General features: G+C 38.6%; 1 long non-coding RNA gene across 4 annotated transcripts in view; it reads right to left on the bottom strand.

Moving 5' to 3' along the window:
• LOC149121705 (uncharacterized) overlaps nucleotides 1-27700 on the bottom strand; it is a 113330-nt gene that overhangs the window by 56776 nt on the left and 28854 nt on the right. The window contains exons 3-4 of one of the 4 annotated variants that reach the window (XR_016222412.1): nucleotides 24012-24106; nucleotides 259-736 (exon numbers count right to left, since the gene is read on the bottom strand). The exons of 1 other annotated variant lie outside the window; for it this stretch is intronic. This is a non-coding gene — a long non-coding RNA (uncharacterized LOC149121705). Of the gene's footprint in view, nucleotides 1-258; nucleotides 737-23137; nucleotides 23300-24011; nucleotides 24107-27700 lie in introns of those variants that run through there. 2 more of the 4 variants (XR_016222413.1, XR_016222411.1) reach the window with 2 other exon arrangements.

Raw genomic sequence — 27700 nt, 5'->3', positions numbered from 1 at the left:
TCCGGAAGTTTTAGCTAAAACCATTTGGCAAGAGAAAGAATTAAAGGCATATAAATAAGAAAGGAAGAAGTCAAGTAATTCCTGTCCATGGATGACATGATTCTATATAGAAATAAATCGAGTCCACTAAAAGACTATTAGACTTGATAAATGAATTCAGTAAAATTTACAGTAAAAAGTTGCAATATAAAAAATAAGCTTAAAATGAGTAATGTTTTTATACATCAATAGGAAACTCATTGACAAAGAAATTGAAAGAAAAATTTTATTACAATAGCTACAGGAAACAAAGTAACAAAATAAATTTCACAAAAGACATAATAATTCTGCAATGAAAATTACAAAGCACTGGTGAAACAGATTGGACAAGATATGCACATATATGCAAATAGAAAAGTTACTGTTCATGCACTGGAAGAATTGATATTATTAAAACGTCCAGATATGAGTATAAAGCCTAGCATTTGGAACACAACTTGGGACATCCATGTCTCATAGTGACTTGGTTCATGTTATGGCTCTGTTCCCATTCCAGCTTCCTGCTGATGTGCATTCTGGGAGGTGGCAAGTTATCACTCAGGTAGTTGTATCTCTGCCATCCACACAGTAGACCCAAATTAACTTTCTAGCTCCTGGCTTTGGCCTGGCAAAGCCCTGCCTGCTGACAGTATTCAGAAGTGAATCAGCAGATGGGAGATCTTTGTCTGTCTGTTTTTATCTCTTTCTGTCAGTGTCTCTGCATTTTGAATAAATAAAAAAGCAAAAATTAATAAAGTAAAATGCCTACACAACCCAAAGTAATTTACAGATTCAATGTAATCTCTATAAAATATTAATAATCATCTTCACACAGCCAGAAAAAAGTTTCTAAAATTCATATGGAAACACCAGACTCTGAATAATCAAGGGCAATATTGAATAAAAAACAAAGATGGAGACTTCCAAATACCACATTTCAAGACATGCTATGCGGCTATTGTAATCAAAACATGACAACTGACAAATCAACCAATGGAATAGAATACAAAGGCCAGTAATGAATCCATACATCTAAAGTCAACTTAGCCTTGAACAAAGGAACCAAAAAAATTACCTGAGAAAAAGGCAATCTCTTTAGTAAATCATGTTGGTAAATCGGATATTTAGTGCAAAATACAGAAGCTAGCATCCTACCCCCATACCCTACATCTCACCCTATCCCCAAATTAAGTACAAATGGATCAAAGATCTAAATGTAAGACTTGAAACTTTGAAGACATTAGAGAAAAACATGGGGGAAACACTGTAAGACATTGGTATAATAAACAGTTTTCTCAATAAGACTCCAAAAGCACAGGGAATAATAACAAAACTAAGCAAACATTATTATACCAAACTTTGCCAAGCAAAGAAAACAAGTCAACAGTGAAGAGACAGCCTACACAATAGGAGAAAATATTTTTAAGCAACCCATTTTGACAAAGCATTGGTATCTAGAATATATAAGGAACTGACAAAAACAACACAAAACAAAAAGACACTCAAGCAAAAGTAACCAACCCAGTTAAATGGGCAGAAGATATTAGTAGACACTTTTCAGAAGAATAAATATCTAAAAAAATACATGAAAATGCTCAATATGATTAGCCATCAGGGAAATGAAAATCAAAGCAATGAGGTATCATCTCACTCCAGTCAGGACAAATGTTGATGAGGATGTGGAGAAAAGGGAACCAACATACTGTTGGTGGGGAAGCAAATTAGCACAGCCATTATGGTCAACGGTATGGTGGTTCTCCATACAACTCAAAGAAGATCTACCATATGACATAGCTACCCTGTTTCTGGGTATAGTCTAAAAGGAAAAAAATTAGCTTATGAAAGAAATACCTGCTAGCTCATGTCCATTGCAGTACTATCCACAGTAGCCAAGATAAGGGATCAGCTTAGGTGTTGGATCAGTAAATGAATGGACAAACAGGATGTGGTATGCCTACCCAAAGGAATATTGTTAGACCACTAAAAAAATTAAATCCTGACATTTATATCTAAATGGATAGAACTGAAAATCATTATATGAAATGAAATTAAATGGATAGAAACACAAATACTGAATGCTCTTTTTCACACATGAAAGCTTAAAATTATCTATATACATATGCTTGCATATCGATACATGTGTGTATGTATATATGTAAGTATGATCTGTGTGAGTGTGTGTGTGTGTGTATATATATATATATATATATATATATATATATATAGTGATTCCTAGGAGTGGGAATGAGTGGAAGTTGGATAATATGCACCAAAATGCAGTAAGGTGAACATAAGAGATTCTGATATTTTTTCAGTGACTTGAGGGACATAATGATTATATTCTCCATAAAGAATCAGAAGAGCTAGTAGCCTCCATACAGAAACAAAAGATAAGGCAATGGGAAGTCTAATTTCCTAGTATGATTGGGTTTTACTATGTATATCTCTTTAAATATTATAACATATCTCTTAAAAATACACAAGTGTTACATGTTAATGCAAAAATTTATAATACAGAAATAATCTTTCTTGAAATATTTGTTTGCTAAGTCCAACATCTGAGTCCTTTCAGAGACAATTTCTTTTTTTTTTTATTGAATGCCCAGACCTTTAATTTTCTCATAACAATGACAACATTGTTAAAATTTCTTTCTTTAGCTTTGACTTCCAAGTTGGATGAGTTAATGTTTCCCATTACATTTCTTTTTTTTTTTTAACTTTTATTTAATGGATATAAATTTCCAAAGTACAGCTTATGGATTACAATGGCTTCCCCCCCATAATGTCCCTCCCACCTGAAACCCTCCCCTTTCCCACTTCCTCTCCCCTTCCATTCACATCATTTTCGATTCTCTTTATATACAGAAGATCAATTTAGCATACATTAAGTAAAGATTTCAACAGTTTGCTCCCACACAGAAACATAAAGTGAAAAATACTGTTTGAGTACTAGTTATAGCATTAAATCACAATGTACAGCACACTAAGGACAGAGATCCTACATGAGGAGTAAGTGCACAGTGACTCCTGTTGTTGACTTAACAAATTGACACTCTTGTTTATGGCCTTAGTAATCACCCTAGGCTCTTGTCATGAGCTGCCAATTTCTATGTTCAGTTTTTCTATAATATAGGGAAGCACTTCCCTTAGAATAGGTCTTGTGACATTTTGTTAAAAAATAGTGTGCTTTTTAAAATACCACAGCAACTTTGAGTTCTCTTTACTTACAGAGTTGCTGTTGCTGCTTTTCTGTTCTTGTTTGCTTTTCTTATGGCAAATTGGCTGGCCAGATTCTGTAGAGTCCATCTCTGTCACGGTGTACAGCACCTGATGTCTCTATATGGCATATTTTTAAAATTCGGTTTTGTTTTTACATGTGGGTCCCTTGAAGTTAATTCTCTGTCAGCATAGCTTAAGGCTCCATATTTGAATTATTATTGGCTGGACTTATGAAGGCACAAACTCTTTGCTGATGGATCTATGCGCAAGTTGACAAGCATAATCCTGGTTGAGCAATCGTCAATCTTCTGCAGCTTTCTCTTTCCATGGGACCCTTTGGTGTCTCTTAGGCACATGTGACATGGCTCCCTCCATTCCCTACTGAGCACGCCACATAATCTTCCAGATCACTGGAGTGATTTGGGAGGTTACCAACTTTCATTGTTTGGCTTCATTCTTTGGATAACTTTGTTAAATTTCTGGATCATCTAAGAATTTGTTGTTTGCCTCACTCAGATTTTCAGCGTCAGGCTGTCTAGATCATCGACTGCTATGGTTTGGCTGTGATTACCACCACCCACTACTGAAGGTTCATATGTTGGAAGCTTTGTCTTCAGTGTGGTGCGAGTGATGGAGCCTTAGAGGTGATACCCAATGAGAGGTGACAAGGTCATTGGGGATTCTGCAGGCAGAGGGAAGTAATGTTAGTCTTTAGGAGTGAGTGAGTTCTCTCTCACAAGAAATAAAGACTACATGCTCCTCCTCTCTGGCTTCTCGTCTCCCCATTACTCATTCTCTCATGCACATTCACCGTGTGACACAGCCAAGGAGACCCTAGAACTGAAAAGATGCTGGTACCATACTCACAAAACCGTGAGCTAAGTAAGCCTCCTTTCTTATAAATATCCAGCTTCCATTATTTTTTATAGCAAAAAGAAATACGGAGAAAGGAAGCATCCACATGCAAAAATGCCTTGGAATCCCCTTGTTGTTGGGTGAAATTCCACAGATCTTCTTAAATAAATGCTCCTCAATCTGCTCTCTTCCTTTTATCAGTTTCTAGAGCCCTGAAATTCTCGTGTGACAATGATTTCCTTTTGGGTTTGCTGAGCTCCTTCACAACCATTCTGGAAGTTCTAATTTTGGATCACTCTTTTAAAAACCTGCTTCTTGTTAGTCCAGACGTTACGCTTGCTGCAACACCTGTTAAACTTCAGATGACCTACAAACAGGCTCATCAAGTCTTCTGAAATAGTATTCCTAGCAACACAGATAGCAGCAAATACAGGTTCCATATTAATTATTCTATGGGACAATGCATCCAAAGACTGGCTTGAGTTAGACCCCAGAAGTTCTTGGATAATTCTGTAGAATGTTGCCCTGTATTTTCATCATCTTCTATCATAGGACTTCTTCCTTCACAGTAATGTGGAAACAGCATTATTGGTTAACAGTAATGCACATTTTTAAGTCTCCTGATGTGTTTTATAAGTTTATATTTTGGAAGTGTTTATTCCATTGGCCATAACCCAGTTCAAAATGACACAAAGAGCAAGCAGAATGACACTTTTGAGAGGCATAAAAAGCCTTTATCTTATTTTTGATTTTTTTGTAGACCTGTATATTTTCCACTAATTACAATTTATTTCCTATGGTTGTTCTATTGATGTCTTTTGTCAATTCCATAGTTCTTTTTTTTATTAACTTTCCATTGAACTAGATAAATCTGCAACACATGTCTTGCTTTGTAATTTTCTATGTTTAGAAATTACGGAGTTAATTATACAAAACTGATCACATTATACATACATTGTTAATTATTAAAATGTATTTTAGCACATATGAAATATATGAAGACATAAAAGCATTTACACACTTAAATTCAAGTAATTTTACTTAAACTTGATACAAATTAAGATTAATTTATTAATCAGTGCATAGTCATCAGTTGCTCTTCAATTCTGACAATGGCAGAATCAGGGAAATAGGTTAAGTATATATATATTACTGTTGTCACTTTAGAAGCATCATTTTAGAAAATAACCATAATGTTCTATTGTAGCTAAACATTAGTGGCATAAAAATATTTTCTGATACTATATTAAGTTCAACTAATTTCATTGTCTTGGCTTCCAATAAGACTTTTTCCCATATGCCACTCAGCTATGACTCTTTGATCTTTGTATCAAGTTTGATCTTTTTAGTTTTGTTTCTATTTCATTGTTGATAAATAGACATAATCCGCTTCTCAAAAAAAAAAAACCCATACATAATTAATATGACTAGTTGTTTCCTTCTGGTATGTCTAACTGTATAATTTATACAATTTTTGCAATATTTGCCACAAATGTTATTTTTCCTTAACTCCAACATGGACATCTGCTTCCCCATGAGGTTAGGAGGCCAAGGATGTTTTTGGCTGCCACTCATTGCCCTTCTGATGGCAGAGGGTGTGTTTGCCATTCATCCAAGAGCAGAACTTAGCCAGGAAAGTGAAACAGGTGAGATTTATATATTTATGTGTGTGTGTATTTTATTATTTTGCTACTAAATAGTAGGGGCATTGAAAGAGAAGAATAAATTTGACAATAAAACCTATGCACAATTTATATTACTTTAACATAATTAATTTTATCTTGTTTCAGAGATGTTTCTAAGGTATCCCTATTTTAAAATCGTACACTGTATAAATTTTATTACAATATCCAATGTGGTTTTTTTTTTTTTTTTTTTGACAGGCAGAGTGGACAGTGAGAGAGACAGAGAGAAAGGTCTTCCTTTGCCGTTGGTTCACCCTCCAATTGCCGCCACGGCCGGCGCGCTGTGGCCGGTGCACAGCGCTGATCCGAAGGCAGGAGCCAGGTGCTTCTCCTGGTCTCCCAGGGGGTGCAGGGCCCAAGCACTTGGGCCATCCTCCACTGCACTCCCTGGCCACAGCAGAGAGCTGGCCTGGAAGAGGGGCAACCGGGACAGAACCGGCGCCCCGACCGGGACTAGAACCCGGTGTGCCGGCACCGCTAGGTGGAGGATTAGCCTATTGAGCCGTGGCGCCAGCCTCCAATGTGTTCTAAATTGAGTGGAAAGGTGACTATAATAGGAGTTGAATACTCCTTGAGCTTTGGTGATGTGTGGCTGTCTTGAATTGTATCGTCTATTGATGAACTTGACATCTCTTTATTTGATTGCTGTTGTGGCCCTTGCCTGAATTCCTGCTGAACTATGGTCTTTCTGCTTTTTGTTTGTTGAACTCTGTTTAGTGGGGTTTTAAGCCTTTGACTATAATGTATATCAAAAAGATTATCTCAAAAATAAATAAAATATTAAATATATAAATATAAATGTATCTTAAAATAAGTTATGAAGTTTGCATACCAAACAATTTTTTTTTCATAAGTTTACCACCCTTCTTTTCCATTTCACATTTTCTGGAACTTGTACACAAATGTCCCTTACAGATACAAAAGCAGTATGTAAGTCTACGTGGGTATAATTATTTGATAGTATGTCTTTGAGTTTTTGTTATTAGGGATTTAGCTTGGGTTCTCCTTTCCTTAGTTTTCCCTCCCTGCCTCCCTGCTCTCTTTGTCCTGAGTTTCTAAACATTCTTTCCTCTATCTAAGTACTTAATGTGATAGCTTCTTCCACAGGAATTATGACATTTTGAATAATACATTTCTTAGCTGAAACAACCTCACAGGGAGAAAAAGTAAATATGAGATTCAGTGTGTGTTTTCTCAGCCTCCTCGGCATGGACTGATGTTACAAACAGCCCACATTCTGGGCATCTGCTTTGTAAGGCAGTTATGTGGCACTCAAAACTATGTTTTCTCCTAGATCTCAACTCCCAGGACAAGCTATAAAACTGATTTAAGCTACATGCACTTGTGGAACAGAACCGATTTTACCTATCCATACCGTGTTTATTAGATTGTCTCTGTATCCACCATACACCTGTATTGCATTATGTAGTTATGTATTGCTGTAGTTCCCTTGGGGAGAAAGGTCAATTGTTTCTGCATGGCTGGAGTACTCAATTCAGACCTTCCTGTACTTGCTTCCCTGAGTGGTAAGATATCTTCCAGAGATACCTGTCTGAGCTCTCCCTGCAGGGCTCTGTGTTTTGCATTTCTTTGTTTTGTAGTTTTTGGGGAGGGAGGCAAGGATTTCCCAGAGCACATTTTAACCACTGCCTAGAAAAGTCACTCTTGATGATGCAAACAGCAGGTAATGAGAAAATTGTGTTTGAAGAAGGAGGCAAGACAATTATTTCAGAGGCTGGTGCCCATGTTCAGGAGAGATCACGTCCCAGTCTCTAAGCATTTGGGGAAGTTGGAAAGACCTGCAGAGAAGGTGACGGGAGAACCAAGGTAGCTGAATCCGGGGTTAAGCCATAGTCCCACAAAAGAGGCGAGAGCCATTGTCACTGAGCTACTGGACTGTGACAATAGACATTTCAGCATCAACCAGCACTCACTGTCCTAGAAAGGTCTGCTTGATTTTTAGTCCTGAGAAAGAACCTAGTTTTTAAAAATTCTTTTAATTTATATGAGGTGGACAAATTTCATGTATTTCATATATACAGATTTGGGAGTCTTAAGATTTTAGCATAATCTTGAGGAGCCTCAGCGAAAACTGAGAATGACCTGTCAATTCTGGGGGTGCTCAAAGTCCAGCTTGTCCGGGTCCAGCGCTGTGGCATAGCAGGTAAAGCCGCCACCTGTAGTGCCTGCATCTCTTATAGGCATTGGTTCATGTCCTGGCTGATCTGCTTCCAATCCAGCTCTCTGCTATGCCCTGGGAAAGTAGTCTTTGGGCCGCTGCACCCAAACTGAGGACCTGGAAGAGACTCCTGGCTCCTGGATTCGGATCAGCCCAGCTCTAGCTGTTGTGGCCATCTGGGGAGTGAACCAGCAGATGGAAGAAGACTCTCTCTGTGTCTGTCTCTCTCTGTCTCTTTGTCTCCCTCCCTCTCTCTCTCTCTCTTCCTTTCCCTCTGCGCCTGCCTTTCTGTAACTCTGCCTTGCAAATAAATAAATAAATCTTTAAAAAAAAGACCGAAAGATAAAGAGAATGCTTGTGAGGCACAGAGCAAAATTATCTGACAAGGCCCCAGGACTCAGCTCATGCTTGTTTTGCACCAGGATCGAGAATGAAACCTGGAAGCATTCTTCCATTTTTCTGTAGGAAGGTATCACATCCCAGCTTAGCTTCCTAAGGAACCAACGATTTTCACCTAAAGTGGTGTTAGATCACTCCATAACCCCTAGCGTCCCCAAATTTCTCAAAGTCCATAACAACTAACTTTTCTGAACAACTCTTATCAAGAGCTGGCATCAAATCTCTGGTAGCAAACTACCCGAGAATTCTTGCACCAACAAGATAAAAAGAAAGAGCAGAAAGTGGAGAGTTGCAACCCTTTGACAAAGGGTACACTTGTCCCCGGTAGGCCTGATGGTCTCTCTATGAAGTCATGATTGATGCGAGTTTCAGTGGGTCTCTGACACCTGCTTTGTGCATTTCCTGTTGTGCCCTGGAACACTGTGCAAGTTGTTTCACATGATGTGCATGTCCAGGTGGGGCTTACCATATATGACGTTCCTGGGATATACAGCTGTAGTTGTACTCTCATATTTATCCTTCCTACGTACGCATAACTTGTAAGTGCAATGCTGTGAATGAGAGTTTGCCTCATGGCCTTGGGAATGAGTATATTTTACCCATTCCCTGCAAGATTGACTAAGAGGCCCGTACTGAGGCATTATAAAACAGAAGTTGGCAACAAATGTGTTTTACAATTCTAAAGTAAAAAATGGAGGAGTAGGAGAAGGCAGGAGTGGAGGTGGAGGGGAAAGGAAGAAAATGATAGAGAACAAATGTGGATCAAATGTCTCAAATATTTAGGATTTGCCCCTTTCCAAAGTTTGCCACCTCCTACTTCAAAGAGAATCTTCTCCATTTTAAATAAATTTGATATTTTCACAGGCACACATAAATTTTATGGGAGGAAGCGTTCATTATATTAATTGGAAAAATATTTGCAGTCCTCATCATGAGAATGAGAAACTGGGGCTGGCGTTGTGGCGTAGCAGGGGAAGCTACTTCCTGCAGGGCCAGCATCCCATATAGCTATCTGTTAAAGTCCTGGCTGCTCCACTTCCAGTCCAGCTCCTTGCTACTATGCCTTGGAGGGCAGTGGAGGATGGACCAAGTTCTGGGGCCCCTGTACTCATGTGGCTGACCTGGATGAAGCTCCTGGCTCCTGGCTTTGGTCTTGTCCAGCCCTAACTGTTGCGACCATTTGGAGAGTGGCCCAGTGGATGGAAGACCTCTCTCCTTCTCTGTAACTGTGCCTTTCAAATAAATAAAATAAATCTTTAAAAAAAAAAAACAAAACTAAAAAAGTGCATGGAAGAATGAAAAACTGAAGGGGAAAATGGACCAGGGCACGCAGATCAGCCAACCCTAAGACTGAGAGCTAGTTGCAACGTTGTTAACTAACTGAAGTCTTACACCTTCGTGCTTCACACATCTCCTGAAGATCCGATGTGTTGATGTTGACATGCAGATTGGCAGACGTCTAGACAAGACACAAAGAGTGAGAGACCTCACATCTTGCTTGGCTCACCCCTCATAAAAAATGCCTTCGATGGCTGCAGCTGGGGCGAGGCCAACACTGGGGATGCAATCGGGATCTCCCATATGGGTGGCTCAAACCCCATCACTTGAGTCATCACTGCTGCCTCCCTGAGTCGGCATCAGCAGGAAGCTGGAGTCGGGAGCCTGCACTGGATATGGAACCCAGGCACTGCAGTGTGGGACATGAGCCTCTTGATTGGATTCTAACTGCTAGGTTAAAGACCTGCCTCTAATGGTTGGTGTATTTAAAACGCTGTCTTGAAAACTCCATTTTCCCATCCTCCTAGTTCTGCATTGTGATTCAAGACATCTTGGAAATGTGGAGGAATTTAGCCTTCTCACATCAGCATTTGCACACAGATGGGAAGGTTTTGAATGGCAATGATTGTCTAAGCTTCCAGAATGTTCTTGTCCCTCTCTTCTCCTTGATAGAAACTTCAGTTAGGGCCTTGGAACAAGTTTTCTGTTTTCCACAATGTCCTCACCCTCCTGACTTTGTCACTCCTCCAAGAGTGGGGTGGCTTCTCCTCCCCATTATCATTACTCCCAGGAGCCCTGGTTTTATAATCATTAAACCTAAACTCTTCCCCCGTTTCATGTCTGAATGGGTCATCGGATTGATAATGTAGAAAAGCTCAACTAAATAAACAGCATAGGGTCTAATTTTTTTTCTGGAGCTAAAAACACATTCTCCTCTTTAGTACAAGATTGGAAAAATAATTCATGTAAAAATAAACTCATGAAGGGCTGGTGGTGTTGTGCAGCAGGTTAAGTCACCTGATTGGGTGCTTGCATCCCTTCTCAATGCACTGGTTCAAGTTCTGGCAACTCCACTTCACATACAGCTTCCTGCTGACGTTCCTGGGAGGCACCAGATGATGACTCAAGCACTTGAGTCCCTGCCACCCACATGGGAGACCAGGAAGGAGTTCCCAACTCCTCACTTCAGCCTAGCCAAGCCCTGGCTGTGAAACAAGAGGATGCAAGGGCATCGGATGTCTCTCTCAAAATGTGAATTTCACACCTATAGGTTATCTTTTAGGTACCCTATTAGCTGAGATTCAATGATTTTTAATAGCTCTTCTTCTTGATTGTTGAGGAATAGTGTTTTTTTTTTTTTCTCTTACTACTTGTTGAACTCTTTTCTTAGTGTAGGGTTAATCTTATGAATATAAAGTTACTGAAAACAGATCTTTGGAAAAATTAAGTGGGAATAGGAGAGGGAGAAGGATGGGGCATGGGTGAGAGCGAGGGTAGGATGGGAAGTATCACTGTGTTCCTGAATCTGTAGATAGGGAATACATAAAATTTGTATACCTTAAATAATGTTGGCATCTCAAGGTCAACTTAACACCTCTGACACACTGCCACCTCTGGAGCTCTCTTTGTAGTATGTTAAACTGAACATAGAAAAGCTGCTGGCTGGCACCGTGGCTCAATAGGCTAATCCTCCGCTTTGCGGCACTGGCACACCGGGTTCTAGTCCCGTTCGGGGCACCGGATTCTGTCCCGGTTGCCCCTCTTCCAGGCCAGCTCTCTGCTGTGGCCAGGGAGTGCAGTGGAGGATGGCCCAAGCACTTGGGCCCTGCACCCCATGGAGACCAGGAGAAGCACCTGGCTCCTGCCTTCAGATCAGCGCGGTGCGCCAGCTGCAGTGCGCCAGCCGCAGCAGCTGCGGCGGCCATTGAAGGGTGAACCAATGGTAAAGGAAGACCTTTCTCTCTGTCTCTCTCTCTCACTGTCCACTCTGCCTGTCAAAAAAAAAAAAAAAAAAAAAGCTGCTGATTTCACAGAAATATTAACATGATATTTTCAGTGTCTTATGTCTTTATAGTCAAATTTGCTACCTTGGATTTTCCATTTCATTGTTTAAAAAGATTGTAAGGTAGGACATTTAATTTATAGTGCTCAAATAATATAAAATCAGGCTATTATGAAAATCGACTATTATTTTTTACAAGTAAATAATCTTCCTCTGAAAGAAGAAAAAGTTACTGTTGTGGTTAATTGAAAAAATAGCTTAGGTAATATTAAAGATTATTTACTTATAATTTTCATTAAAAATCCGGAGGAATACATTTGGAAACACATCAAAGTTGAGAATCCCAATGTCAGATATATTTAGTTAGACTATATAGGTGTTGTTATCATTTAGGGCATTAGAGAGGAAGAATTTTTGGAAATGAAACTTAACATGTTTAATATAGATTTATGTTAGTATAAATAATTTAAGTTATAAACTTACTGAAATGTATTAATAAAATATTTAAGTGTGTCTTGTTTCTACAGAAAGCTTGACAATGCTTTCTTTAATATCTTTAATCCCATGGGCAAATAGGAAAATGTGTGCATTGAGATTGAAAATAGTGTGATGATGTGCACCAGCTCTGCCAATCATGGTTCTCTATTTTGTTAAGAAACAAAATTACAGAACCTTCCTTGACAGAATAGATTCTTCACACACTTTTGGCAAGATAAGATCTAATGTCATCAACCAAGGGAGAGTACGAGATTAGGAAGACACTGAATTTTTAAAATTCAGCGTAACTTAGGAAGTGTCACAGAAATAAAGCTTGTATTTGAGGTATTTTGAAGGTTGTGAAGCAAATACACAGAAGACAGGGTTTTGCAATTAAATTTGTGTTGGCCAAGACTATCCTGAGAAGAACAGCAAGACAAAAATAACCAAAGACTCATTTCAGCAAAATGAGTGTCAATGTTTTAAAAATACATATAAATTCTGAGAACAGTGGTTGAAAAGATAAAAAGGAAAAGGAAAATGGGGTTTATTTATGTTACCCAAAATCAAAATGACGTGGAGGTTGTTAAAACACAGAAGGAAAGCCATTTGTGTCACAAATTCCAAAAGAACAGCATGGCTAACAGAATAAAGCTTTAATATTCATTTGCAGGCTGCTACCTCTCATGGTGTATGTGTAGATAAAATGATCAGAGACCCTGGGGAACCTCACCAGAGTCAAGCAGAAACAAGTACATTTCTTAAGTTTCCTCATGGTAATAGATTCTTCTGTCCTAACCTGTAATGGCAGCCTTTGGCCACAGGTAGCTCTTAAAAACTTAAAGTGTAGTTACTGTGTTTGAGAAGTAGAATTGTTAATACTCTTAAATTTATAAATTTTAAAGATTTATTTATTTGAGTGGCAGGGAGGGGAGAGAGAAAATGCCTGCACTTCTGTTCTCTGACTCCTCAAGTGACCGCAATGGCCAGGGCTGCTCCAGGCTAAAGACAAGAGCCAGGAATTCCATCCAGTGCTCCTATGTGAGTGGCAAGCATTTGAGCCATTTTCTAGTACCTCTCAGGCACATTAGCAGGAAGCTGGTTGGGAAGTGCAGAGTAGCCAGGACTCAAACTGGCACTCCAATATGGCACATGAGTGTCCCAAGAGGCAGTCTACCCTGCTGTGCCACAACACCTGTGCCTAAATGTTTCACATTCACAAAGTCACATGTAGCTAATGGTGCTGTAAGGTGCTTTAATGGGCTCTTGCTGTTGACTACATCAATTCCTATGTTATCATCTGATTTTCTTTTTAGCCCCATAAATTCTGACCCTATCTTTTTCACTTTCTTCTCTTCAAATAACTTACTTTAAAAATGGTTATATAGTAACTTGCTCTGTAAATATTTCAAATGTGGGCCTCTTCTTTCCTCCAGATTAGAAATAGTCTAACAAATGTTGTCATAATGTATATTGAGATATAATTAGCTTCCTTTTTTATTTATTTATTTTTTTTTGACAGGCAGAGTTAGACAGTGAGAGAGAGAGAGAGAGAAAGGTCTTCTTTTTTCCATTGGATCACCCCCCCCCCCAAATGGCCGCTACGGCCTGCACTCTGCGCTGATCCAAAGTCAGGAGCCAGGTGCTTCCTCCTGGTCTCTCATGCAGGTGCAGGGCCCAAGGACTTGGGCCATCCTCCACTGCCTTCCTGGGCCACAGCAGAGAGCTGGTCTGTAAGAGGGGCAACCAGGACAGAATCTGGCACCCCGACCGGGACTAGAACCAGGGGTGCCGGCGCCACAGGCGGAGGATTAGCCAAGTGAGCCATGCCAAGTTTCCTGTTTTTTTTTTTTTTTAAGAGTAAAGCAGATGAATGCAAATATGTATTAAAAAATAAAAAACAGTGGAGGGCGATGAGAAGAGTGTGGTGAAAGAACAGTATTTGGAGAGGGTTCTTTAGCTCCTGCCTTCCTGCTTCCCCACCTATGTGTCCACCTCTAGCCTGGGTCCATGTTCTTTCTCCATCATATGCCACATACATCGGTGGAGAAGTAAAATATTTGTGTTTTGCTGTCATTGTCCCTAATATACCAGCATCGAAAGGTCATTTTAAACTTTCTGCCTTTAGTTTCTTTAATTTCAAAATGATGAGTAGAACAAGGACTGAAAACTAAAACATAGATACAGGTAATAAGAGATTGTATGTGATTTGGGAATGTGTGTCCTATTTGTGGTCTTTCAAGGTCGTGACACTGCAGCAGCGAGCAAGCATACAGAAGAGATGTCAGCCTGTAGGAGCTCCAGGCTTACACTCCACCCACAGACATGCCACAGAAACAGCTATGCACAGACTGATTTCCTCTGGAAAAAAACCAGAAACTGGTTGACAGATTCCTGCACACTGGGGAACTGCAAAAATACTCCCATCAAAATGGGTAGGAGAAGCTGAAACACTCTTGCCACAAACCTCATGCCCAACCCAGTGTCACACATTTGGGAAGAGACCCCAAACCCCCAGCTCCTCCTGGAGAAGCAAAGGACTTGGGCCACACAGCTAACATCCTAACTACTACAGCTTCTACCCAAGGGACTAGCTTTCCCATCTCTTGGGAGTGGATGGGGTCTGGCACCGGATGGTCCCCCAGGATAAGAGATAATCAGTTTCAAGCAGATGAATGATCACTTCCCACAGCTCTTCCCCTGTCTCATTGCAGAGCAAGTAAACAATAAAAGCTGGCTCTCAGCTTCTCCCAAGGAATGAAGACTGCACATCTAACAGTCCAGCTCTCATAGCTGCTGCTTAAGGAATGGGCTCCTATGTTGCTTGTTTCTGGGAACTGATGGGGTTCAATATTTTTCAGTTTCCAGGAGCCACAGAGAACAAACAGGTGGTTGAAATGGGAACAGGAGCACCTTCCATGGAGCTTTCTCTGGACCCGTGAAGAGAAATCAAGCATTAAAACATGGCTGCCAGTTTCTCCCTGGTAGGACTAACACCTAACAATCCAACTTTTCTGGCTCCTGACCAAGGTTCTGGCTGCTAACTTGCCTGTCTTTGGGAGATAATGAGGTTCTCTGGAGGGGTTGAATGGGTATGTTATTTCTGCCTGTATCTCTTCCCTCCAGCTAACTCCCATGATAAAACTAAATCTCGAGTTTCTTTCTGATGGATGTGGACTATACATCTAGTACCCTGACCTTCGAAGCCACTACCTGAGAGACTGACCTATAACCCATCTGCCTTGAGAGCTGCTGTGACCTAGCATTCTCTACATGCTTAGGGTTAATGGAAATCAAAGAAATGGTTTTAAAGAGCACACAGTTTAATGACTGTGCAAGCATTTCCACAGATTATCTCCCTGGCTCAGCGCAGAACAAACAGATGATAAAATATACTCCCAGATTTTCCCTGAGGAGAGAAGGAATTGGACCATATATCTTGTGCTCCAGTATTTGCTGGGGCTACTTAAGAGACTGGTTTCTAGCTCACCAGTCTTGGAACACTGATAGAATTTGTCATACTCAAGCCTTTTGGGGGGGGTATTAAGAACAAAGACAGCAATTTGGATGATTATAAAGGTCTCAAAGGTATCCAGAATATGGCTTGGCTGATCGGTGAAGTCTGTCCCTTATAAAAGACCATAGTATGAAGACTGGGAGAAGTTTTCTTCTTTAATATGCAGAAACCAACACAGAAGGTCATGGAAAATATGTTCCAAATAAAAGATCAAGATAAATCTACACAAAGGCAATAAGGGATTCACCCAGCAGAGATACAAATAATTGTCATATAGAAGCTCATTGAGGATAGTAGAATGGATGAACACTTGAGATTTTCATAAAGATACAGAAGATACGAGAAAAGTACTAAATCATAGAGGTGAAGACTACAATGAGTGAAGTGCAAAACAACAACAACAAAAAAAAAAACATAGAGGGCTTCAACAGCAGACTAGACCAAACATAAAACTATTGAAATCTTTATTTAGTTTAGAGTTGATCTTCTGTATATATATAGAGATAATTAAAAATGAATCTTAATGAAGAATGGGATGGGAGAGGGAGTAGGAGACGGGATGGTTTGTGGGTGGGAGGATGGTTATGCGGTGAAGAACTGCTGTTTGAAAGTTGTACTTTCAAAATTTGTATTTATTAAATAAAAGTTTTCTATAAAAAAGGCTTAGCAAATTCAAATTCATTCAACCAGAGAAATAATAATAAAAATGAAAGAGAAATATTGAAGATGGCTTAAAGGACTTATGATGCATCATGAAACAGCACAAGATGTGCTTTGCTAGCTTTCCAGAGGGGGAAAAATGAAAACTGGCAGCAAAGCTTATGCTAAGAAGTATTGGCTGAAATGTTCCTGAATCTACAGAACAAGAACGCATTCAGATCCAGTAAGCTCAAACAAAACTGTATGAGTCAGCTTTACACTGCTACAAAGAAACCCCTAAGGTTAACTAATTTTATATAGAGAGAAGGCTTATTTACTCACAGTTTTGGAGGCTGAGAACTCAAAACACATGGTATATACTTTGTCTCTGGAAAGGGGCCGATGGCGGTTGGTAGAGGGGGTTCAGAAGGATCGCAAAACAAGCAAGGAAATAGAAAAGCAGAGGTTGGACCAAAACTGAAGCTATCATAGCAATGCTTATTGGAGGACTTCCTTCTGAGGTAACAATAACCTAGGGACCTACCATCAGGTCCTACCTCTTTAAAAAAATCTGTTTTGTTTATTTAAAAGGCAGAACTATGGGGGAGGGAGAGAGAGAGAGAGAGAGAAAGAGAGAGAGAGAGAGAGAGAGAGAGAGAGAGAGATCTGTTGGTTCTCTCCCCAAGTGGCCACAATGGTTTGGGGCTTGTCCAGGCCAAAAACAGGGGCATAGAATTTCAGCTGGGTGGGTAGTAGGGGTCCAAGCTCTTGGGCCATCTTCTGCTTTTCCAGGTGCATTAGCTGGGATCAGAAGTGGAGCAGGAGGACTGGAACTGGCACTCATATGGGATCCTCATGTCACAGGTGGCAGCTTAATCTGCTGCACCACAGCATTGGCCCCCTCACCACTCAAATGTTTTGATACCTCCCAGTAACAGCACCACCTTGGAAGCCAAGCCTTTAACACACGGGCATTTGGGAGACATTCAACACCCTAATTATCTCTAAGCAATAGCAAAATGAAATTTAAAGGAGAATCAAAGGAAATGCAAGTCAGTGCCTACAACAGTGTTTTGAAATATTTCTCCTACATTTTATTCTGGCACCTTCATGGCCTCAGGTCTTATATTTAGGTCTTTGATTCATCTTGTGTTGATTTTTGTATTTGGTGAGAGATATGGATCTAATTTCATTCTTCTACATATATACTCCAGTTTATACTCCAGTTTTGCCAGCACAATTTATTGAAGAGATTACCCTTTCTCCAATGTACAGTTATGGGCATATTTTGTCAAAATTAATTTAGCTGTATGTACATGAATTAATTTCTGGGCTCTCTACTTTATTCCATTGATCTGTGTAGCATTTTTATGTCAGTGCAATGATGATTTAATTATCACAGCTATGTTGCAAGCTTTGAAGTCAGGTATTGTGATGCCTCTATGCCTCCAGCTTGATCTGGTTTTTTGTTTGCTTGGGTTTTTTTTGGTTGCTATTGTTTTTTATTTATTTATTTATTTTTGCTCAGGATCAGTTTGGCTATTCTGTGTCTTTTGTGATTTCATATGATTTTGGTATTTTTTTCTAATGCTGTAAAGAATGTTATTGCAATTTTGATAGAGATTTCATTGACTTTGTCAATTTCTTTAGATACTTTAGACACTTTAGTGATACTAATTTTCAATCTATGAGCAAGGACATATTTTCACTTATGTCCCTGATGATTTCTTCCATCAGTGCTTTATAATTTTTGTTGCAGGTATCTTTCACTTCTTTTTTTGTTTGTTTGTTTGGACAGGCAGAGTTAGACAGTGAGAGAGAGACAGAGAGAAAGGTCTTCCTTTCCATTGGTTCACCCCCCCAAATGGCTGCTACGGCCAGCGCTGTGCTGATCCGAAGCCAGGAGCCAGGTGCTTCCTCCTGGTCTCCCATGCAGGTGCAGGGCCCAAGCACTTGGGCCATCCTCCACTGCACTCCCAGGCCACAGCAGAGAATTGGACTGGAAGAGGAGCAACCGGGACAGAACCCGGCGCCCCAACCGGGACTAGAACCCCAGGGTGTTGGCGACGCAGGCAGAGGATTAGCCTAGTGAGCCGCAGCGCCAGCCATCTTTCACTTCTTTGGTTAAGTTTATTCCTAAATGTTTTGTGTGTATGATTGTATGGCTATTGTTCATGAGACTTATTTCATAGTTACATTTCAGAGAGTTCATCATTAGTATATAAAAATGAAAAATCCAGTGCTTTTTGTATGTTTAGTTTGTAATCTGAAACTTTAATGATTTAGCTTCTCAGTTTTGGTGGAGTCTTTAGATTTCTCCATGTACAAAATCATGCCATCTACAAATATGGACAATTTGACTTCTTTGCTTCCAATTTTGATATCTTTTATTTCTTCACTTGATCTTAGCCAAAAGGCTGAGAAGCGATGATATCTTTTATTTCTTTCTCCTCCCTAATTGCTCTTGCTTAGACTTCTAATTACTATGTTGACTAGGAGTGATGAAAGTGGACATCCTTATTTTGGTCCAGAACTGATGTAAAATGCTTTCAGCTTTTCCCCTTTCAGTATGATATTAGTTATTGGTTTGTCAATAATAGTCTTTATAATTTTTAGGTATATCCCTTCTCTACCTAATTTGTGAAGGGTTTTTATCATGATATTTTCAATCTCATCAAGTGCTTTCTCTGCTTCTGTTGAGATGAACATATAGTTTTTGCTCTTCATTCTTTTCTGTGAATTATGATAATAGTTGATTTGAAAATGTTGAAACACTCTTCAGTCTCTGGAATAAATTGCACTTGGTCATGCTATATGATCTTTTTGCTGTGGAATTGGCATTAATTTGCTAGTATTTTGTTGGAAATTTTTACATTTATGTTCCTCAAGGATATAGGTCTGAAGTTTTCTGTTTGTGCTGTGTCTTTGGTTGCTTTTGGTATCAGAGGGAAGATGGCCTCATAAAATGAATTTGGCAGAATTTCATCTTGTTCAATATTTTGGAATAGTTTAAAAAGCATTGGAGTTAGTACCTCTTTAAATGTTTTGTAGAATTCAGCAGTAAAGACATCAGGTCCTGGACTTTTTCTCAATGAAAGCCTTTTTTCTTTTTTTTTTTTTTTTTGACTGGCAGAGTGGACAGTGAGAGAGAGAAAGAGAAAGGTCTTCCTTTTTCCTTGGTTCACCCCCCAATGGCTGCTGCAGCCGGCACACTGCACTGATCTGAAGCCAGGAGCCAGGTGCTTCTCCTGGTCTCCCATGTAGGTGCAGGGCCCAAGTACTTGGGCCATCCTCCACTGCATTCCCAGGCCACAGCAAAGAGTTGGACTGAAAGAGGAGCAACCAGGACAGAATCTGGCGCCCCAACCGGGACTAGAACCCAGTGTGCTGGCACCGCAGGCGGAGAATTAGCCTATTGAGCCACGGCGCCAGACTCAATGAAAGACTTTTAACCACTGCTTCAATCTCATAGCTTGTTATAGGTCTATTTAGATACAGGCGAAATAAAGCAAAACTAGACACCGGGGATTTTATACTCAGATCTTCTGCACAGCAAACAAAACAACCAATAGACTGAAGAGACAAGCAAAAGAATGTGGAAAATATTTTCAAGCTACATATCCAACAAAGGATTATTATCCAGAATACATCAACAACTGAAAAAATTCAACAAAATCTACTAATCCATTTAAGAAATAGGAAAAGGACCTCAACAGACACTTCTCAAAAGGAGGAATATAAGTTGCTAACCAATATGTGAAAATAGGTCAACATCACTAGCCATTACTGAAATGCTAATGAAAACCAAACTAGGATATCATCTCATGCCTGTCAGAACAGCTATTATCCAAAAGTCAGAGAGTAACAAATGCTGATAAGAATGTAGAAAAGAGGAACTCCAATACTGTTGGCAGGAATGTAAATTAGTGTTGCCACTATGAAAAACAGTCCAGAGATTTCTTTAAGAATTAGAAGTAGACCTGTCCTATGAACCAGCAATTGCACCACTTGGTGTATACCTAAAAGGCATGAACCCTGCATCACCAGGTTCACAGCAGTACTGTTCACAATAGCCAAAATGTGGAATCAACCAGGGTGTTCATCATCAGATGAATGAATACAGAAAATTCAGAATATAAATATATATTACATATTATATATGTTCATTTATATACTATAACAAAATGAAATTCTATCATTTGTATAAACTGGCTGCAGCTGGAAAACATGAAGCTGAGCAAAATAACACAGAAAGATAAATATTGCATGTTCTCCCTTATATGTGGGAGCTAAGATATTCTTAAAAACAAAAAGAAAAAAAAATTCCTGTGATGTCTACGTGTATCAGTTTTACTGAAAGTATACACTACTAAAGTTTTGATGAGCTGTGGATGCTATGAGTAAAAGAGACACCTTTTCATCTGATTACTCTTTATAGCCCTTGCCTATATTCCTGCTGAACTGTGGTCCCTTTACTTCTTATTTGCTGAACTCTCTTTAGTGGAACATCAAGCCTTTGGCCATAATATAAATTAAAAATGTGCTATCTCAAAATGTACAAAATAAAAATGAAAGAAATTTGAACACACACATTGTATTTGAATTTTGAAATGTTAAAGTAAAAAATGAATAGGAAGCAGCAAAACAAAAGACTTGTTACATACAATGGAACCACTCTAACACTATCAATGGATTTTTTTTTTCAGCAGAAACATTGCAAGCTACAAGGAAGCAGGGTGATATATGAAAAGTACTAAAATACACAAACTGTCAACCAAGAATATTATACCCAAAAAAACTTGCCCTTGGAATACAAAGAGAACTTAAAGACTTTCTTAGAAAAACAAAACCTGAAGAATATCATCACCAATGTACCTGTCTTCAGAAATACTACCACAGGGAGTTCTTCAAGTTGAAATGAAGGAATGCTAAACAGTCACACAAGGGCACAAAAATGTATGAAATTCAGAACTCACTGGTAAAAGTAAATATAGAGAAAAACCCAATTACTGCATTATTATAAAAGTGGTAGGTTAATTACTTAAGTTCTAGTACAAAAGTTAAAGCACAAAAGTATGGGGGTGGTGTAGTGTGTAAAGCTGCCACCTGCCATGTCACATCCCATATGGATATTGGCTCTAGCCTCTGCTGTTCCACTTCCGATCCAGCTCTCTACTGTAGCCTGGGAAAGCAATATAAGATGACCCAAATCTTTGGGACCCTGTACTTGCATGTGAGACCTGGAAGAAGCTCCAAGCTCCTGGCTTTGGACTGGCCCAGCTCAGACCATTGTGGCCATGTGGGAAGTGAACTTGCAGATGGAAGATCTCTCTCTGTCCCCCCGCGCCCCACCCCTGCCTCTGTAACTCTGCCTTTCAAATAAATCTTTTTTAAAAACCCACAAAAGTATTTGAATAACTAAAATTGAATTATGCTAATGTATATATGTACATTGTGAAGCTGATAGTGTATGGAGTTAAGGGAGGAGAGATGAAAGTGTAGCATTTTTTAGCACAAGTGAAGATGTCATCAACTTTAAAAAAGGCTATAGTAATTATAGTTGATGTGCATTTACGTAACTGAGAAAGAGAAACAATTCAAAGCAAATGAATTAAAGAAACAAATCAAATACAAAATAAAATAGTGAAACACAAAACAAGAGAGAAAAAGAGGAAGAGAAGAACTACATACTGAGCAGGGAACAGTGACCAAAATGACAGCAGTAAATCATTCCCTGTGAATGTGAGAGATACAAATTAGTTGAATGGCTTAAAAAACGAATCACAATTGTATGATATCTGTGAGAATCTCAGACTCAGAAACGCACAGCCGAAAGTGAAAGCATGGAAAAAGATGTGGAAACAAATGGCAAACGAGAGCAGAAGTGGCTCATACCAGAGAGAAGTGACTTCAGTTCAAAAGCTTGGAGACAGAGTGTCATTACAGAGAGACAGAAGTGTCACTTCAACAGAAAGGTGCATAAACATAACATAAACACAGACATCTCTCCAGTATTAGAATCTAAGTATGTGAAGCTAATATTAATAGATTGGACAGAAGAAAGTGATACACTACAACAGTAGTAGGATATTTCAGTACTCCACTTTCAAAAATGATATAAATCCAGGTAATCCAGATAGAAAACCAATTAGGGGCCAGCATTGTGATACAGCAGGTTAATCCACCACCTGCTACACTGCATTCATATTGTGTGCTGGTTTGAATCTAGCCTGCTCTGCTTCATCAGCCATTGCAGTCATTTAGGGAGTAAAACAGTGGATGGTTTACTCTGCCTTTCTAAAATAAATACATAAATCTTTTACAAAGGAAAGGAAAAAGGAAAGGAAAGAAAAAGAAAAAAAGAAAAGAGAAGAGAAAAGAAAAGGAAAAAAAGAAAAGAAAAGAAAAGAAAAGAAAAGGAAAGGAAAGAATCAATGGACAAAAGGTGGACTGGAAACTGCCTTACTGGCCAAATAATCCCAACAGAAATATCTAGAATGTTCTGGCCAACAGTAAAGACTACACATATTTCTGAAATGCATATAAAATATCCTGCAGGATGGATTACACATTAGGCCACAAAATAAGTCTTACTCATTTAAGAAGATCAAAATCAGACCAAGTATCTTTTCTGACCACAACAAAAAGAAACTATAAATCATCAACAGCAAGGAAATGGGAAAATTCACAAACACAAGAAAACTAAACAACAAACTCTCTAACAACTGCTAGGTCAAATGGTAAATTTAAGAGAATTTTAAAATATCTAAAGTAAAGGAAAATAAAATTACATCATATCAAAATACACCAAATATGCTAAAACAGTACAAAGTGTGAATTAAAGTTATGAATCCTTACATTTATTTTTTTGCATGAAAAAATGTTTAATAAAATGGCAATTTTAACAGATAAATGTAAATTTGAGTGCATAATACCAAATGGAAAGTAGCTGAACCACACAGAGAAAACAAGGCTCTCCATATCTTCAAATCTAGGTGTTTTCCAAAAGTATCACAACGTTTTTTTGAATCCTTACATTTAAAAAAGAAAGATATCAAGTAAATAAATTAGCTTTACACATCAGGAAACTAAAAAAAGAAGAACAAATTAATTTAAGGTAAAAGTTACTTTTTTCTCTTTAAAATTTGTATTAATATAAAGAGAACATATTCCTTGAATTTAATAGATACAGTACCAAGAAGTCAGCCATGCTTCCCTCCCTTCCTCCCTTCCTCAATATCCCTCTTCCATCCATTCTTTTTTCCTCCAATTTCTGCAATAATATAATTTAATACATATATTAAATATAATATATATATTATATTTAATTTAATTTATTATATCATATTATATATATATAGGCAAATTGTTATCTTAACTAAGAAAATAAGACCAAATGAAATCACAGAAAATAGAGGAGTGTTTGCAATAGATGCCTCAGAAACAAAATAAGATTATAGAAACTATTAAAAATAATTTAATCCAACCAATTGGAAAATAATGAGAGAAAGGAATAGAACTATAGAAACACTCAGCCTACCAACATTGAATCCAGAAGAAATGGAAAGCTTGAAGAGAACACCAAAAAATAAAGGGATTGAAATAATAATCAAAAACCTATCAAAAATATTTTACTAGAATGCCCAGAACACGGTGGCTTCCTGAGTGAATTCTACCAAACATTCAAGACAAATCAAACATCTATAAGAAAACATAAGGCAAGGAACTGGCATTGTCACATACCCAGTAAAGCCACCACCTGCGATGCTGGCATCCCATATAGGTGATGGTTTGAGTCCCAGAGACTCCACTTTTGATCCATCTCCCTGGTAATGGACCTGGGAAAGCAGCAGAAGATGGATCAAGTGCTTGGGACCCTACAAAAATGTGGCAGACCCAGAAGAAGCTCTTGGCTTCTGGCTTCGGTCTGGCCAGTCCTAGCCTTTGTGGCCATTTGTGATGTGAATCAGCAGATGGAAGATCTCTCTGTCTCTGTCTCTCCCTCTCTCTCTCTCTGTAAATGTGCCTTTTACATTAATAAAATTAAACTTTTAAAAGAAAACATTAGAGAAAAATTTCATGACATAGGCCTAGACATATCCACACATAATTTTTGAATGACTCCAAAAACACACACAATAATAATGAAAATGGACCAGCGAGACTACATCAAACTTACAGGCTTCTATACAGCAAAGGAAACAATCAACAGGGGGAAGAGACATCCAGAGTTTAGGAGAAAACATTTGAAAGCCATATTTCTTACAAGAAGCTGAAATTTAAATATGTAATGAACTCACAGAACTCAGTAGCAGAGAAACAAATGAGCTGGTGTTGAGAAACAGGCAAAGAAGACATATAAATGGCCAAGAAGTGTATGAAAAACTGCCCGATATCACTAATCACCAGGGAAATGCAAACTAAGACCTGACACCTGTTAGGATGGTTGTCATCAAGCAAGGAAGAGATAGCAAATGTTATGAGGAAGTGTGGAATCCTTGTACACTGTTGATGGGGTAAACATTGGCACATTCATTACGGGAAACAATGTGAGGTTTCCTAAATCTATTAAAAATAGAATTATCTTATATCTAGCAATCCTACTACTGGATATATGTATACACATAGGACATGAAATCAGTACTTTGGACTGATATTGGCATTTCTATCTACTGCAGTATCATTTATAATAGCTGAGACATGAAAACGAGATTAATAATATTGATGGATGAATGAGAAACCACATTGTTTTTGAATGAGAAAATGAAATATCACTCACTAAAGCAGGAAATCCTACTATGTCAGGACAAAACGGATGAACCCAGAGAGTCAGACACAAGAAGAAAAACATTGCCCAACCTCACGTACACATAAAATCTTAAAAAGTCCATTTCACAGAGGCAGAGGAGAGTAGATGGTGCTTACACGAGGCAGGGGCTGTGACTGGATCCTCTGAGGGGCTGTGCTGGCCCACGCACAGCCTCAGGTGTGCGGGGTGAGTAAGCGCTAGAGATTCAATGCACAGCATGAAGACCACATCCTACTGTGCACTTGAATATTGCCTTTCAAATAAATAGAAAAATCATAGAAAGCCTTCTGTCAACAGATATTGGATTTACTATCCTGGAAACAGATAAAGCCCAATTTTAAAAAATATTTATTTTTATGTATTTGAAAGGCAAAGAGACTACAACACAGACAGACAAAGATATCTCCCAACCACTGGTTCACTCCCCAAATACTTGCAACAGCCGGGATTGGACCGGGATGAAGCCTGGAACTCCACCTGGGTCTCCCCCATTGGTTGGCAGGGCCTCAAGTACTTGAGGCATCACCTGTTGTCTCCCAGAGTGTGCATTAGAAGTGAATCCGGGACTTGAACCCATGCATTCTAATGTAGGATACAGGCACCTCAGGTGGCATCATAACCGCTGAGTCAAACACGTGCCCCTAACTTCTGTATTTTAATACTGGGTGAAATGTGTGCTCCTATGAAATATTAGGTGAATACTATTCCAAATTATGCTAGAAAACCAGGTGCTTGATTTTTTCCTAAAAATAATTATTTTGAGATTTAACTTTGTCTTTTAATAATATAGCAAAAATGTTGAACCAGGAGATTGGGGGAAAGTGAGAGTACTTGATGGTTAATTCATAAAATATTAAAATAAAGACCAATGAAAACACAGATGGACTGTGGGGTAAACAAAGGTTCCATTGTATCAGAAAAGATACTTGTGTGTGAGAAAAATCTATGCAGTTCTCAGCTCCACCATTTAAAACTTCTTAGGGACCGGCGCTGTGGCGTAGCTGGTAAAGCTGCCATCTGCAGTGCCGGCATCACATATGGGTACCAGTTTGAGTCGTGGCTGCTCCACTTCCAATCCAGCTCTCTGCTATGGCGTGGGAGAGCAATAGAAGATAGCTCAAGTCCTTGGGCCCCTGCACCCACGTGGGAGACCTGGAAAAGCTCTTGGCTCCTGGCTCCTGACTTTGGATCAGCACAGCTCCAGCCATTGCAGCCAATTGGGGAATGAACCAGCAGATGGAAGACCTCTCTCTTTCTCTGCCTCTCCTTCTCTCTCTGTGTAACTCTGATTTTCAAATAAATAAATAAATATTTAAAAAAAAAACTTCTTAATGTTCTCCCTCACATAAACTCAAGTAAGTCAGGAGTTAGGCATGTATGTATGAGGGATCTCCCTTTCCATGTTCAAGTTCACAGTGAGTGTCAGGGAATACAGATTGAGGATACCTTATTCCTTCTGCTGGGTGATGGGTGGAATCGGAAGGCTCTGTGTGAGAGCCAGGATTTCTCCCTTCAACTCTTCAGTGAAACCAGAAAGTATTTGTTTTCTGGCTTTCCAATAACATTAATTTTTAAATTTAAAAAAGAAATTCACAACCATCTTGCTATTATTTCAGAAACAAGATTTAACATTTGTATATCAAGTAAAATAGCCACATAAAAAAATCTTCACAGTAAAGTTATTATGTCTGACAGATGCTATAATAGGCCAATTCTATTCTCAATGGTGTACTATAAACTCAAGAGCAAAGCAAAGAAGACTAATACTACCATTTCTATTTTAGTTATTGCTAATACAAAAGAGTGATGTTGACTGTTCATAATTAATCTTGAACGTCATTATTTTACATAAAATATTTTATGACTTCTAGTGGATTTTCACATGATGCTGTTAGAGTTTTTTAGGTGTACAATTATGTCATCTTCAATTATGAACTTATTTCTACCTTTCTGAAATATATTATCCAACTTTGACGTTAATTTTCTTAAAATGATTTTAATATTATATTGACTTTCATTCTTTGCACACAGTAAACAGTATTGACTGCTAAATCAAAAGGCAAATTGAAATCACAAATATTCTGTTTAAATGATTTTCTTTAATTAGTGTTTTCAGAATTGGAAATGTAAAACATTGTCCAAGTTGGAATCATGGTGTGGTATCTGTTCTTGTCACAATTAACCATTTACTTCCTCGGCATGGAGTTGGAAGAAAGAAAACAAAAGAGACAGAGACAGAATGGATTTATTTTCCATATTGAAGCACTGATGATCTGTACATCACCTCGTGGAAGTTACGTAAGTCATATTATGTTGTTTACTGTTTTAAAGAAAGATTCATTTTACTTCTTTTTTTGCAGATTTTGAAATAATTTTAAACTTTGATGACTATTCTAAGTTTTAAGGAATTTTAAATGAAAAATTCTACAAAAATTCAGCACTTTTTTCATTATAACTTCTTGACAAAGAAAGTAAAAGTAAAAAAGGAAACACATTGGCACAATTTGTTAGATAGGGTTGGTTTTCCAGATTATGGCCATTATTTATTATGGCTGCTCTAATTGTATTTGTGAAACCTTAAAGATTTAATACACGCTATTGATTCACTGGCTCAGCTGGGATT

The sequence above is a fragment of the Oryctolagus cuniculus genome, chromosome 16, assembly GCF_051225735.1.
Source record: "Oryctolagus cuniculus isolate XC-2025 breed Fujian yellow rabbit chromosome 16, ASM5122573v1, whole genome shotgun sequence".
Taxonomy (NCBI): Eukaryota; Metazoa; Chordata; class Mammalia; order Lagomorpha; family Leporidae; genus Oryctolagus; species Oryctolagus cuniculus.
The sequence above is the reverse complement of the archived record's forward strand: the minus strand, read 5'-3'. Positions and strand labels throughout refer to the sequence as shown.